Source organism: Mustela lutreola, chromosome 16, assembly GCF_030435805.1.
Source record: "Mustela lutreola isolate mMusLut2 chromosome 16, mMusLut2.pri, whole genome shotgun sequence".
Classification (NCBI taxonomy): Eukaryota; Metazoa; Chordata; class Mammalia; order Carnivora; family Mustelidae; genus Mustela; species Mustela lutreola.
In genome coordinates, this window is record NC_081305.1 from 33,750,958 (window position 1) to 33,765,828 (window position 14,871).

Here is a 14,871-nt window from a genome sequence, read left to right on the forward strand (position 1 = left end):
ATGGGTTTCCACTTCTCCAGAGGTTCTTTGGGTGACTTGGTGTCCAGATTCCCTCCCAGTTTTAGCAGATTTGTGCTGCCCTTTGCTTGCCTAGATGTGTTCCCTCTTCTTTAGACAATGACACCCTGTTTTCTTTTTTTAAGACTTTGTTTATTTATTTAACAAAGAAAGACAGTGAGAGAGGAAAACATAAGCAGGGGGAGTGGGAGAAGGAGAATCAGGCTTCCTGCTGAGCAGGGAGCCTGATGTGGGGCTGGATCTCAGGACCCTGGGATCATGACCTGAGCCGAAAGCAGACACTTAATGACTGAGCCACCCAGGCACCTTGACACCCTGTTTTCTTTGAGGGAAACCATCTCTCTCATTGGACACAGTCTGTTGGGACAGTCAACCAATGTGCCCTGGCTTCTGCTTCCTTGGCTTAGTCAATCAGATGTTCTTCCCTCAAGATTCCATGTTGAGCTGAATGACACAGACAAAAGTTGGTGCCCATTTGCCTCGACTGGAGAGATGGTCCGGTTTTCCTGTCACCTCAGTAAATTCTTTATGTACCTTTTTAAACCGACATCTTCAGCTTTCCAATGACAATGTGAGCCACTAATAAATTACTCTTCTGCTTGTCAGATACAGTACATTCCCATTGCTTACAACCAAGGAACACTAATGGAGCACAGTCCAGATGGAAAATTGGGGGTTTTGGAGGAGGTTGTGAGTATTCCTGTGGGCAAGCTTAGGATGAACTCTCTGGTCTGGTGAGATGGGAAGTATTAAAAGCAAACATCAGAATGAGAGCATCTGGGAGAAAGACTTTGTTAAATGGGGAGGACTTGACACCTGTGTATGGTCTGAGGAAGCAGTTGGAGATAGTGGGATTTCAAGAAAGATCGGTCCAAGCGAACTGATTGAGAGACGTCACCAAAGCACCCCTGCCCTTTCAGTCTGCTGTCAGTGTAACACCACACCTAGAATCGAGAGGACACGGGAAGGTTTTTCTAACTGGCACAACTCCCAAGCTTTGAGGGAAAAAGGGAGAAGTGCTGAAATTTGTTTCCTCCAAATGTTCTGGAATTCGGCCAGGTGCACCCATAAAAGAAAGTTGGCACCCACCTCACCAGGAAGGAGATATATTTCTCTAAACTGCAGTCATAATTCCTAATTGAATGTCTCTCTCAAAAATTCATGACACGAAAGACTGAATTATTAAGTAAATAAAATCATAAATGAGGATCATAACAGAGCTAATGGCTGCACTACACAGCTTTCCATTGTGCAGGAGCTCGCCAACAGCTCCCAATGGTCCAAGTGTAGCTGTATCCCTGCAAACTTGCACAACTGTGCCCTCACCCAACAAAAAAATGTTGTGCCCTGCCCTTCAAATCCTGATGTTTGTGGATTGAGTTTTTCAACCAATTAACACAACTCAGTAGCACAACTTTCTTTTCCTGAAGATGATCTCAAACTTGGAGGCAGCCCCAATTTGCCTGTTTCTCATTGAGCTGTCACTCGCATTCTCTTGCATCAGCTTCTGCATCCCTGATAGTCTTTGACAGCTACGAGTCAATGTACCACTTAGACCCCCCAAATCTGATTTTGATTTCTAGCTAGTTTGATCATTTTTTTTAGAAAGCTCAGCAGTTTTCTTCTATAACCTTTATGTTTAAGCCTGAACTCCAAAAACTAGTGGTAGAGATGGAGATTTTTAAATGACTCATGTTAAGCCCATTCTGACGATCCAGTATTTATTCAACAAATGTCCGGTGAGCTTTGCTCTGTACTTACCACTGTGGTGGTGAAGAGAATTCTATGGTGGATAAAATAGCCATCCAGCTAATCTCCAGGACCTCACAGTTCAGCAGAGGGGAGGAGTTTAGCAAATAGGCCCACAGATAAAATTAGATTCACAACTTGGAATATGTGTTATGAAGGAAATGAAATGATCTCATTTGAGAAAGAGAGGTTAGAAAACATTTATTTGAGCAGGATATGTAAGCTGAGACCAGAGCATGAGCAGGAGATAGATAGGTAAGGATGGGGGGGAAGCACAGATTGGGGAAGACGTTCCAGGAGAGAGATGCATGTATCAAGTCCTTGAGGAAGGACAGGGCCTGCTATATTCAAGGCCCTGGGAACCAACCAGTATGGCTGAAGTAGAGGTAGGACCAGAAGGAAGGGTGGGCAGCTGCCTCTGATGGACAAGGAATGTTGACTAAGCTGGGGCTCCTCTAAAAAGGGGACAACCCCCTGCCCTTGAACAGCAGTTGTTGGGGAATCACTGAAGGGCAGTGTGAACCATCCTGATCTGGTTGTCAAGATGACAAGTTCGGGGGAAAACCACATAGCACTGTGGCAGGGCTTAAATGGGAAAAGTAGGGATAGTACAGAGTATAGAGTCGTGCATCCAGGAAGCGCTCAATAAATGGTGGCCTCAGATCTCTCGTGCAGAGTATTGGTTAGTTCCTTCCTTTTGTCTATAAACTAAAGAAATGGAGCAAGAAATGTCTTGCAAGGTCCCTTCCTATAGAACTTGGGTGGGGAGGTTTGCATACTTAGGAGAGAGGCAGCCCATCTGGATTTCAGGGTCTCTTCCTGGGTGGAGATGGTGTGTGCTTCAGTCCTAACCCCAGGTTGTGATCTGTCTGTCTCACCTCTTCTCTCAAGCCCCACAGGCCCAGGTGCCTGACTGAATTGCCTGACTGAATTGCTGGTGGCTAGGCCCTGGCTTGATCCTGGTGTTCTCAACAGTCCTGTGACATTAAATCGACAGGACTCTGCTAGATCAACAAGACTGTCCTGGGGCCTTGGTCCCTGGCATCCACTGAAGATTACTTAAGAATAAGTAACGTGTACTTGACTTCCCTTCAATCTACCCTGACCCAGCCCTTCACTCCCCACCACTAGACTGTCTATCTATCCCCAAACTTCCTATCCCCAAACAGCTAAGTATAGTGGCAAAGAGCTACCACACTGTCCAAGGAACTCAGGTTTGAATCCCATGTGTGATCTGGGGCAAGTTCCTTCTTCCCATTTCCTCATCTGCAAAATGAGGATTAAAATATCACTAGTATTTTTTTGGAGGGGGGAATCACCTGAGATAAGGCACACAGGCTGTGTAAGAGGGCCCAACTCACTGCATATTTTCAATATGGACTAGTTAACATCACTAAATTTTTATCTTAAAAATTATTATCAGGGGGCACCTGGGTGGCTCAGTCAGTTAAGCATCTGGCTCTTGATTTGGCCTCAGGTCATGGTCTCCCTGTTGTGGGATCAAGCCCTCTGTCAGCCTCCACACTTATCGGGGAATCTGCTTGAGACTCTTCCTCTTTCTCTCTCTCCCCCCCTCCCCCAACCTTGGGCACACACGCGCGCTCTCGCGCTCTCTCTCTCTCTTTCTCTCTCTTTCTTGAATAAATAAATAAATAAATAAGTCTTTAAAAAAAGTACTGCCATAATCCATAACAGAGTGAATTCATAATAAGAGCAGTGAAACTGAAAACATAGTAGGGGATGAGGCTAGATACTCTGCTTACTGCAGGTCCCTGAAGGTTAGATCATCAAAGACGGAAAGAGAAGCAGAACGACCTGGTGAGCCTCAGGCTGGCTGGGAGGGAGAAAGCAGCAGGATGAAGGCATCTTGGCAGTGTCTGGGAAATGTCACAGGTGTCTTCCACAGTTGGGGAGGGTTACAGCCCTACTGTGTCCTCCTTAGTCTCGGGCATGGCTCAGGAGCCGGAGGGCACCCTCCAGAAGGCCGGTCTCCTGTGTGAGCTGACGACATGGCGGCAAAAGGCTGCCATTGCTCTGCTCAGCTTCCCTCTGTCCTCACCCCAGCCCTCCCAAACAAGAAGGCCCTTATACAATCACGTTGGACATGTCCACTACACATAAGAAATGACTTCAGGGCTGTCTAAAAATTGGAGAGTTAGGCCATTAATAGAGTTCCATAGGATAAATAATGTTAACAAAGTTCATGTGCCAGACTTTGTTCCAAGTGCTTGGTATGAATAAACCAACTTAATTTTTACACATCCCTCTAAGGGAGGGTTCTATCAGTATCCCCTATGTTACAGATGAGGGGACTGGGCTTGGAGACACCTGCCCCCGGTCACTCAGCTGGTACATGCAAAGCCTTCAGCTTGGCTGAAACTCATGCCTTTACCTACCACACTGGAGGGACAGCTTACTATAGGGTGCTGCCTCTGTGCCAGCCCATTTGGGCTTGGTGCCACCACACTCAGACCCAGGCATATTCAGCTGGCACAATCAGAACTTTCATGCAACCGTCTTGGCTCGAGACCCCCCATATGGTGCCATGCTGCTCTCAAAGGAGCCCACATGACTAAAAACAAATGTTCCTTGAAGTTCCTTCTGATTCAAGAGTCAGGGAATCCTAGCCAGAATCGAGTTCTCCCCGGGGGTGTACTTCAGAGCATGGGCTTTGCAAATACACAGATCTGAGTTCCAGTCCTGCCTCCGTCACCTCCTGGGACAAGTCACTGAGCCTACTTTGCAGTAATTGTACCTCTTCCTATTACTTAACCAGTGCATAACACACAGTAAGAACTCAGCTTTGCCCGTTGTCAGTGAAGCCAGGAGTGGCGCCCTTTCCACCCAAGCCTGAGCTATAGGCAACTTTACAGAAGTGACCTCCAACAATCTTCCTGGGCAACATGGTCACACCATCCCAACTCATTAGCCATCTATGACCTTTCAACTTGTGGCCGGTAAGCTCAGACCTATGACCTGAGGACATCCACTGTTTTTGTTTTGATTGATTGAAATGCATTTATTTGAGCCACATCCAGGCCAACAGTCTTTCCCAACAACTGAAGGAAACAAAGGATTCACCCAAGAACCACAACCAGGGCCCCAGAGGAAAGAGCTTGACCCTAAGGCAAGGTACAAGATCGTCTCCTTCCCTCTCTCTTCCGAAGTGTTTAAATGCATCAGTAGCTGAAGAAAGATTGGTTCATGGCTCAGGTAAAAATCAAAGCCTGAGGAAATCCCTCAAGTTATCCAAGTGGCACGGGGGCATTCTTCCGGCTCAAGCTACCTGTCCCTGTTCTTCTGGGCTCCACCCTTTGTGGGTAGAGGTAGGGTCTGTCCCCTTACACTTAACTTACAGTTAAAATTAGGTATAACTACTGAAGTCTCTTCCAGAGTGTCAGGGTTGTGACTCCTGACAGGGGAGTAAGAAAAGCCTCTCCCCATATGAAGAAAGATTAGAAATCGTCCTCTTAGGATGGCTGACATGGAACAGTGGGAGAAGAAGAAGGCAAAAGAGATCATAAGCACCCTGCATCCTTCAGACTGAAAATACTCCCAGATGTGACACAGGGATAGTGCCTTATTGAGACCACTTGTTTTAAAGACCTCTTTAATGAGGGATAATTGTTGTACCAAGAGCCATGCATATTTAATATGTGCCATTTGAGGACTTTGGGAATAAGCAAACATTCATATTACCACCAACACAATCAAGGTAACAGGCAGATCCAACACCTCCAAAGTTTCCTTGTATCCTTTTGTGAGATAATTTGACTTTTTGTTTTGTGGTGAGAACATTTAACCTAAGCTCTACCCTCTTAACAAATTTTGAAGTGCCTCATGCCGTACTGTTACCTATAAGCACTGCGCTGTACAGCAGATCTCTAGAACTTATTCTTCTCGCTTAACTGAAGCTCTGTCGCCACAGAGTATCTCCCCCTTTCTGCTTGTCCACGGCCCCTGGCAGCCATTCTGTTCTCTGCATCTATGAATTTGACCCTGTTACATACCCCTTGTATGTAAGTGGAACCATCCAGGATTTGTCCTTCTGTGACTGGCTTATTTCACTCACCTTTGAAAGGTCCAGCAAGATATTGGCAGCCGTACAAGTAAAATAATTTAATAGTCTTTTCTTAAAAAAAAAAAAAAAAGTCTTCTACAGAAGAATACTGAGATTACCTTTACAAAGTTCTTTGAGGGTTATCAAAACTCTCACTGACTCTCTCAGGCAAATACGTAGTTTTGTATGTGTCTGGTCCATCTGTCCTGCCAGCTTCAGCATTTACCGCATCACGCCTCAACCGCTTGTGTGTCCTTTCTCTCCGCTAGAGCAGAGCGAAAAGCAGAGGCCGTGTCTTGCAAATGGTGTCAGGCACGTTGTAGGTGCTCAGAAAATGTTTGAGGAGGACAGGGGTAAACTACAACCACCGGCTGCATACCAACACCATGAACATTATCTCCGGCATACAAGAGGCTCACAGTTGGAATGATTGTTAGACAGTTTACAGGAAAGCAAACAGGGAGGGAGAGACTATGCAGCTCTCCAGGGACACAAAACTGAAATGTGGGGTTGGGGCTGGAACAGCGCTATGTCTGAGCTCCTGCTTTATGTTCCCTCCAGGATACCCACCTGCTGTCATAGTGAAATCAAAAAGAGGCCTGCTATCTTCAAGTGTGCCCACTTTGCAGATGAATAAAGAGAGGCCCAGAGAGATGCAAATTAATAGTTAATAAGGAATATGATCAGGAAATGGCTCCCAGGATAGTGATGCCTTCCTGTGCTGGCCACACCAGGACTCTACAGGACCCTTCTTTCTTTCTGAGCTTTGCACCTGCTGTTGCCTCTGCCCAGCTCTCACTTACTACCATGTGTGCACAAACACTTCACCTGGTCCTAGCTGCATCCTTATGGCCTGCTATGGGCTGAATGTTTATAACCACCCAAAATCCATATCCATATGTTGAAACATACGGATTTTAGAGATGAGGTTTGGGGGAAGTAATTAGGTCATGAGATGAAACCCCCCCTCCACCAAGAGATTAGTGCCTTTACAAGAAGATACATGAGAGATATTGTTTTTTTTTTTTTTCTCTCTCTCTCTCTCCCTGTGTGTCTCTCTCTCTGTGCCATGTGAGGACACAACAAGAAAAGAGATGGCCATCTGCCAAGGAAGAGGGTCCTTCCCAGGAACCTGGACATGCCGGCGCCTTGACCTCAGACTTCCAGCCTCCAGAACTGTGTGAGAGAGAGATGTTTGTTGTTTAAGAAATGCTTAAGCCACACATGCTATGGTGTTCTGTCATAATAGCCTCGACTGACCAAGACATGATCAAGAGTTCTTTAACTCTGGCCCCCTACTGGGTCCCTGAGCTCACCTCAGTCATACCTGAATGACTTAGGGATGCCCCGCAATGTTGGAGCCCTGTTGACCTCCTCATCCTGCCATGTGCCAGAGGACAGAGTCTATCCCAGACCTATCTTTGGAGTTCCAGAGATGACCAACATACCACTGCAGATGACTGACCTGTTGTTCCTCCAGAAGGCTTACCTGCTCACTCCCTACATGACCCTTGGCTTAGCGGAACCAGCCTGTTCTACTAAACCACTAGTCAATTGTTTTCATAGCTGAACCATAGCTGGTCCCTTAAGGGGACCCAGCACTCTCACCCACCAATGGTAGGAATGAACGCTGGCCTGACCTTTCTGAAGGAGAATCCAGCACTTTAGCCACACCTGTCAAAAGCCTTGGAAATGTGCCTGCCTTTGACTATGGGTCAACCGGGAAATTAAAGAAGAATTGAAAAAAATCATGGAAACAAATGATAATGAAAATACAACGGTTCAAAATCTGTGGGACACAACAAAGGCAGTCCTGAGAGGAAAATATATAGCGGTACAAGCCTTTCTCAAGAAACAATGACTATGACTCTTCTTCTAGAAATGTATCTGTGTATCTGTGTATTAATCCATGCTGTCCTCCATGGTTTGTGTTTGAGGACATGCAAGGCAGTGTTGTCTCCAATTAAAAAAAAAGAATTGGACTCACCGTAATTGTTCAACAATAGTAGAATTAATTAGAGCAATTGTGGTTCATCCGAAGAAGGAAAACCTCTACGTGTAGCCATTCATGCTGTGTGATAAAGGAATACCTATGGATGTGGGAAAATTCTCATTATACAGTAAACTGTTTTTACATGTATATCATGTGCATAATAGGTATTCAAAACAAATACATATGTGCATATAAAGAAAAAGATCAAGTTAAAATATACCAAGATTGTAGCAATGCTAATCTCTGAACCGTGACACTATTGGGCGTTTTGTTTTCTTCTTCTTTTAACTCTTCTGTATGTTCTAAATTTTCTACAAGGAAATATTTTGGGATATTCTACCTTATTACCTAAGAAGTTTTCTTTTGAGCAACTTTTGGATAATCTGTCTTTATAAAAATGCACAATTGATTCATTTACTAGAATACAAAATGGCACAAAGACAGAAACAGAAGCAGCCACGATCGTCCTGCTCAGATAAGCTCTATTGATTACAGTGAAGTTTTAGATTCAGAAATCAAAAAGTCACTTTCTGTTAAAATTGAGGTTAACCAAAGCTTCTTGTGTATTCGTGCCAGATAGCCACAAGGGGACTCCCAAAAATCAAGGTCCCAAGGAGGTCGTTCTTAGGGACAAGTACATCCAGTTCCAGTTCTCAAGGGGAAGAGCCCCATGGTGGCTTTCTGCCTGGGTTCTGTGGACCTTGAGCATTTCTCAGTTCTGCTCCAGCTCAATGTCTCCTTCTTTCTGTTGTAACTGTTGGGGGCATTTACTCTCCTTTTCCAGAGTCTCCTGGACTGAAGTCCTCTCCCTTTCTCTGCAAGGAGCAGCCCACTCCTATGAAAAGTCTCTAAACCACCCTTGAGAAGATCAGGGCAGTTGGGGAAACATGTAAAACAGGGAAGGGAGGCCTCAGGGCGCTCCAGGGGTCTGTTCACAAGCCACATGTGAGTACACAGTGGTCCTCCGCATTACCTGTGAAAAGCCTAGTATTCTCCAGTTTGAACACGTTATAGTTCACCTGGCCATTCTTTCTAGTTTATCACAGTTACAGACAAGCCTGAGTCCTATGAGGGTCCAGTGCATGGGACCCTGTGCATTCCTAGGTAACCACCACAATGAAACTTCTCCTTGTACTTGGTGTCCCCACACACTCAGCTCCCTGGGCAGGACCTACCCGCTCAGGACAGGTCCAGCCATCCTCCTGGCCGAAACTCCTGCCTCCATGTGGTCAGTTGACCTGGGTAGGGGCTGCTCTGTGTTGTGGCAGCGATGGCCAGTTGCCCACACATTATCTGTTCTCCCTTTTGCCTTAGTAGGAGACTCCAATTTTATTCTGAAGTCAGAGTATCCAGTCAGCAGGCCCTTCATTTACCAGCCTTCCTTGAAGATCGTGATGGACAGTGGGCTGTATGCAGACATGTCAGGTGGGATGTAGAGGCACCGCCTCTTGAGAAGGTGATAGCTGATGCATGCCTTTTTGCCACCCTCACCTTTTGCTTCCTGGTGGGGATGCAGCTGTGATAGTGGGGGCTTCTGGACCAAGGACAACCTTGATACTACAAAGAATGGTGGAAGAGAGAGAGCCCAGAGCTTGGCACCCTGGTGATGGCGTAACCCCCATACTAGTCCTAGACCACCTATATACAGACTCCTTTCATAAAAGAGGAAAACAAACTCCTGCCTTGATCCAGAGCTGTTACGTCTGTGCACTATTAGTATTACTAGTTCTCTCCAGTTACAAGTCTCAGAAACTGCCCTTAAGAAGCTCACTCAGCTGTTAATAAAATGAAACCACACTGCCAGTCAGGCATTGTTCCTGGGTGCACAGTTGCCTTCTACAGGAACCCCAGTGAGTAGCAATGTGGTTTGGGGGCAAGGGTGCCTCCTGCTCTCCAGCACTGTCCAGTGAGCATTGTTATAGCAGGCAGAATCTTGTCCAACGGGGAGGAGGGGATGGGAAGACAGCTTCCAAGGGGAGTCAAATATCCATGCACATCTTCTTATTCCTCTGTGGTCTGCTTGCCATTTTAATATTTTCAAATGCTAATGTGGTGTAAGTCTTCCTGGCACATACAGCTCACAGTTACCAACCAATTAATCTAGACAGACAGGAGGTTGAGTATTTAAGAAGGAACTTGTCAGACCCTATGAAAGCAACCCTGCAGCAACCAGAAGCACCAAGGCACCCCTCCCTCAGGAGCCAAGCCCAGCACAGCTGCCAGAGCTGCACCTCTCAGCTGGTGACTTCGTAAAGCTCTAGAGTTCTGAACTCAGCCCAGATGGCAGTTTCTGGGGAATCACAGGGCGTTGAAAACTTGTCACAGAAATGCTGTCACATGGTGCACACTGTCTTTCTGAGATCTGGCACGTCATGTCTTGCCCTGTGGTGTTTCAAACCTTCATTCCATGAGTACCATAGTTCCTCGCACCTGGCTCTGGGGGAATATGCACAGAGAATCCTGCAATCCCAGAGTTTGGGAAATGACCTTCTTGTGTACATTAGTTTGCAAAAACTGCCACAACAGAGGACCACAGAATGGGTGGTTTATGCAACAGACATGCATTGTCTTACAGTTCTGGATCCTGGAAGTCTGAGGTCAAGATGCCAGCAGGGCTGGTTCCTTCTGAGTGCAGTGAGAAAAGGGTCTGCTCCCAGCCTCTGTCCTTGGCTTGTCCTTCTTCTCCCTGTGTTTCTTCACAACATCTTCTCTCTGTGCATTTCTGTCTCCAAGTTTCCCCTTTTTATAAGGTTACCAGTCATATTAGATTAGGACCCACCCTAATGATGGTTACCCCAATAAATACCCTATCCCCAATTGAGGTCATATTCTGAGGATGTCAAGACATATGAATTCTGGGGATGGGAGGAGTGTTCAACCTATAACACTATTCATCAAATTTGGGGGTCACAACAGGAACTATGAAGGTAACATAAATGGGTGAACCCACATGGGTGGGAACTTGTGTCAAAAAACATCAGACAAGCACAGTCTCAGCCCCAGTCAAAAGTAATTACTGGGCGCCTTCTGTTTGTCCCTCCAGCCCCCACCCCCCACACCCATGTTCCCTCTAGTCTGTGCCCTGCAGGCCAGTTTTTATGGACTGCATTGAAGGGCTCTTGGGCCCTGTTCTCAGATGATTCAGCTATGCTGTGCAACACAGCAGCTGTAAACAATATGTTGCATATTAGAGTTCTCTAAAGAAAAAGAACCAACAGGATATATACAGGTACACAGAAGAAGAGATTTGTTACAGGAACGGGCTCACACAGTTATGGAACCTGAGAAGTCCTATGACCTGACATCTGCAAGCTGGAAACCCAAAAAAGGCAGTGGTGGAATTCAGTCCAAGTCTGAAGTCCTGAGAACAAGAGAAGCCAGTGGTACAAATTCCAGTCTGAGTCGAAAAGCCAGACACACCAATATCCAAGGGCAGAAGGTAGATGCCCCATCATAGACAGAGAGGACTCTATTCAAGCCCGCAGAGGACTGGATAAGGATGCCCATCTGCACTGGGTGGAGAGTGATATTCTTTACTCCGTTTACTGATTCAAATGTTAATCCTTTTGGAAACTGTCATTTTTTTTTAAGATTTTATTTATTTATTTGACAGAGGAAGAGAGATCACAAGTAGGTAGAGAGGCAGGCAGAGAGAGAGGAGGAAGCAGGCTCCCTGCCGAGCAGAGAGCCCTACGTGGGGCTCAATCCCAGGAACCTGGGATCATGACCTGAGCGAAGGCAGAGGTTTAACCTACTGAGCCACCCAGGCGCCCCATGGAAATGTCATTGATACACCCAGAAATAATGTTTTATCAGCAATCTGGGCATGTCTTAGCCCAGTCAAGTTGACTCAAAATTAACCATTGCATGTAGCTATTTCAAATTACTTGAAATTAAATAAAATTAACATTTTAGTTGGTCTGTTGTACTAGTCACATTTCAAGTGCTTGATAACCACAAGTGATTGGTTGCTATGGTTTTGAAGAGTGCAATTATGTATCATAATTGACATTTCTGTCATCACTGAAAGTTCTATTGGGTGGCACTGGTTCAGCCATGAGAGGCACCAGGAGCAGATGCAGAAGGTGGGGGGGGGGGTACTAGACAAGATGTCTATTTGCCAACTTCTTTCCTGCCAGGTTGCTTGGGGTTGACTGTGACCCTGCTAAGGCCACATAGCCTACCAGGGAGCATTCTTCCACAACTACTCTGTCTGGTTTGCTGTAAATCCTTCCTCCCTTTATGGCTTCAGGCTCCCCACTGTTTTCATCCTAGGGTGAAATTACCATCCCTTGCTGTTTTCCTTAATCTTAGACCCATGCCTTTCCCTGAATTTTTCCGTACACCCTCTCTGATCAGTTAACCTGTTCCTATAACAAGAGCCTACCCTGTTGGAATGCCAGGATAGTGTTGCCAGATCTCATTTTGCAAGAAAAGCTGGAAATCAAGACTTTTACATGACATCTAGAACTTGAACATAGCAACCACCTCAAAAACAATTTTCAAACATTGGGCAAATCAAAACTCATCTACTGCTGAGTGCAGTCCATACTTGGTAATCTAAGCTGGTGGTCACCCACTGTGTTACAGCAAACCCCCTCCACAATAGCTTTAGGATGTGTCATGATGTCCATTGGGTAACTAGCACTTTCCTACCTCTCCCTTTCCCAGGGACTGAAGGGGATATCACTTTCCAATTTCCAGCTGTGACTTGTTCTGTCTCTTTCCTCAATGTGGTAGTTACCTATTATCATAGTGGCTTCAAACACAAACATTTCTTATCCCACTGTCTCTCTGGGTCAAAAATCACACATAGCCTTGCCAAGTCCAGCTCAGGGTCTCTCATGAGTTGACATCCAGCTATCAGTCCAAGGTCACAGTCATCTCAAGGTTCCGTTTAGAAAGATTCTCTTCCAGGCTCACTCAGGTGGTTATTGACAGGATTCTCCCAGGTCACTAGATCAGGAGCTTTGGTTTCTTGCTGACTGTCAACCAGCACCTGGGCTTCTACACAGGGCAGCTCACAGCATAGCCGCTGGTTTTGCCAAAATAGTGAGCATGAAGAGCTGGGCAAAGAGTGAGAGTGTGGCATCAACCATTATCTTAGAAGTCACACCCAATCATGTTCATGGCATTCTATTTATTAGAAGAAGCCCCTAGGTCCAGTCCACACTCTAGAGTGGGGGATGGCACAAGACTGTAAAATCCAGGAGGCAGAGATCACTAGGCAACCTCTTGGAAGGCTGTCTACTCTGCTTGGGGTGTGTATTCTGTGGGTAGGGTAATAACTGGTTTATAATTTAAAAGTGAACCTGGGTGAGATAGGACTGCCAAAAACTGGGGAGCCCCAAGATACCTCTAAGCCAGGCCTGCAAGAAAATAATTTCCAGGATCTTCATAAAATCTCTCTTCTCTCTTGCTAAATATCCCTGTCTCTTTGTTCATTCTGTTCTCCACCTAGAATTGATTTCTGCTTCTCAACACGTTCCTTTTCAAGACCCAACTCAGAAACCTCCTTTCTGAAACCCTTTCTTGACCCCCCCCCCACCAGCCAGAAAGTTCGATTCACCCGGTTTCCCCTGATAGCAAACATTTTCACATCCATTATTTCCTCTCCCCTCATTTGAACCTTACGCCACCTAGTAAATAGCTAATTTACATCAGGGGAGACTGAGGCACAGAGAGGCCAAGATACAGATCAAGACCACACAAGTAGTAAGTAGCAGATTTAGGAATTGAACTAAGGCCTTCAGATTCCAAGATCTCTTTTCTCTGGTCCCACTATAGCATTTCACATGTATGTACTTTTTTTCATTTGCTTATTCAAAAACTATTTCCTGAGGCCATAGGGGGTGCCCTGCACAGGACACTGACGGGGTCTGCACTCTCCCTCCCCTGTACCCAGATGCCTTCCCTCCTTTCCTTCCTCTTCCTCAGCCATGAAGGAGGAAGAAACCGCCATCTGCAACAATATGGTTAGACCTTGAGGGCATTTTGCCAAATGAAATAAGTCAGACAGAGGAAGACAAGGACTGTATCATCTCACTTATATGTGGAATCTATAAAAGAAAAAAACCAAACCTGGAGAAAAAGAGATCAAACCTGTGGTTACCAGAGACGGGTGGCCGTGGGAGGAAGAATAGGAGGAAATGGGGTCAAAGGGTACAAACTTCCTGTGAGAGGATAAATAAGTCCTGGGGAGTATTTTTCTTTTTTGCTTTCCCTTTTTATGATGTCTATATGAGGTGATGGAGGCTAACGAAACTTACTATGGTCATCGTTAAACGACCTATGTAAATCAAACTATTATACTGTACACCTTAAGCTTATACAGTGAAATATGTGAATTATATCTCAATAAAACTAGAAAAAATAGGGGAGGAGTCAAGATGGCGGAGAAGTAGCAGGCCCAGACTACTTCAGCTAGCCAGAGATCAGCTAGATAGCTTATCTAAAGATTGCAAACACCTGAAAATCCATCGGCAGATCGAAGAGAAGAAGAACAGCAATTCTGGAAACAGAAAACAACCACTTTCTGAAAGGTAGGACCGGCGGAGAAGTGAATCCAAAGCGACGGGAAGATAGACCCCGGGGGGAGGGGCCGGCTCCCGGCAAGCGGCGGAGCAACCGCGCACAAAATCAGGACTTTTAAAAGTCTGTTCCGCGGAGGGACATCGCTCCAGAGGCTACCCGGGGCAAAGCCCACACGGGGTCAGCGTGGCCTCAGGTCCCGCAGGGTCACAGAAGGATCGGGGGTGTCTGAGTGTCGCAGAGCTTGCGGGTATTGGAACGGGAAAGCCGGCTACAGAGACAGAGCCGACAGTAAGCTCGCACCTCGGGGTGACCTTGAACCGGTCGCAGGCTCGGTGAGCTCGGAGCGCGGCCGGAGGTCAGGCAGACGGGAGTAACTGGGCGCGGTTCTCAGAGCGCGCACTGAGGAGAGCGGCCCTGGGCTCTCGGCTCCTCCGGGCCGGAGACCAGGAGGCCGCCATTTGTATTCCCGTCCTCCGGAACTCTACAGAAAGCGCTCAGGGAACAAAAGCTCCTGAAA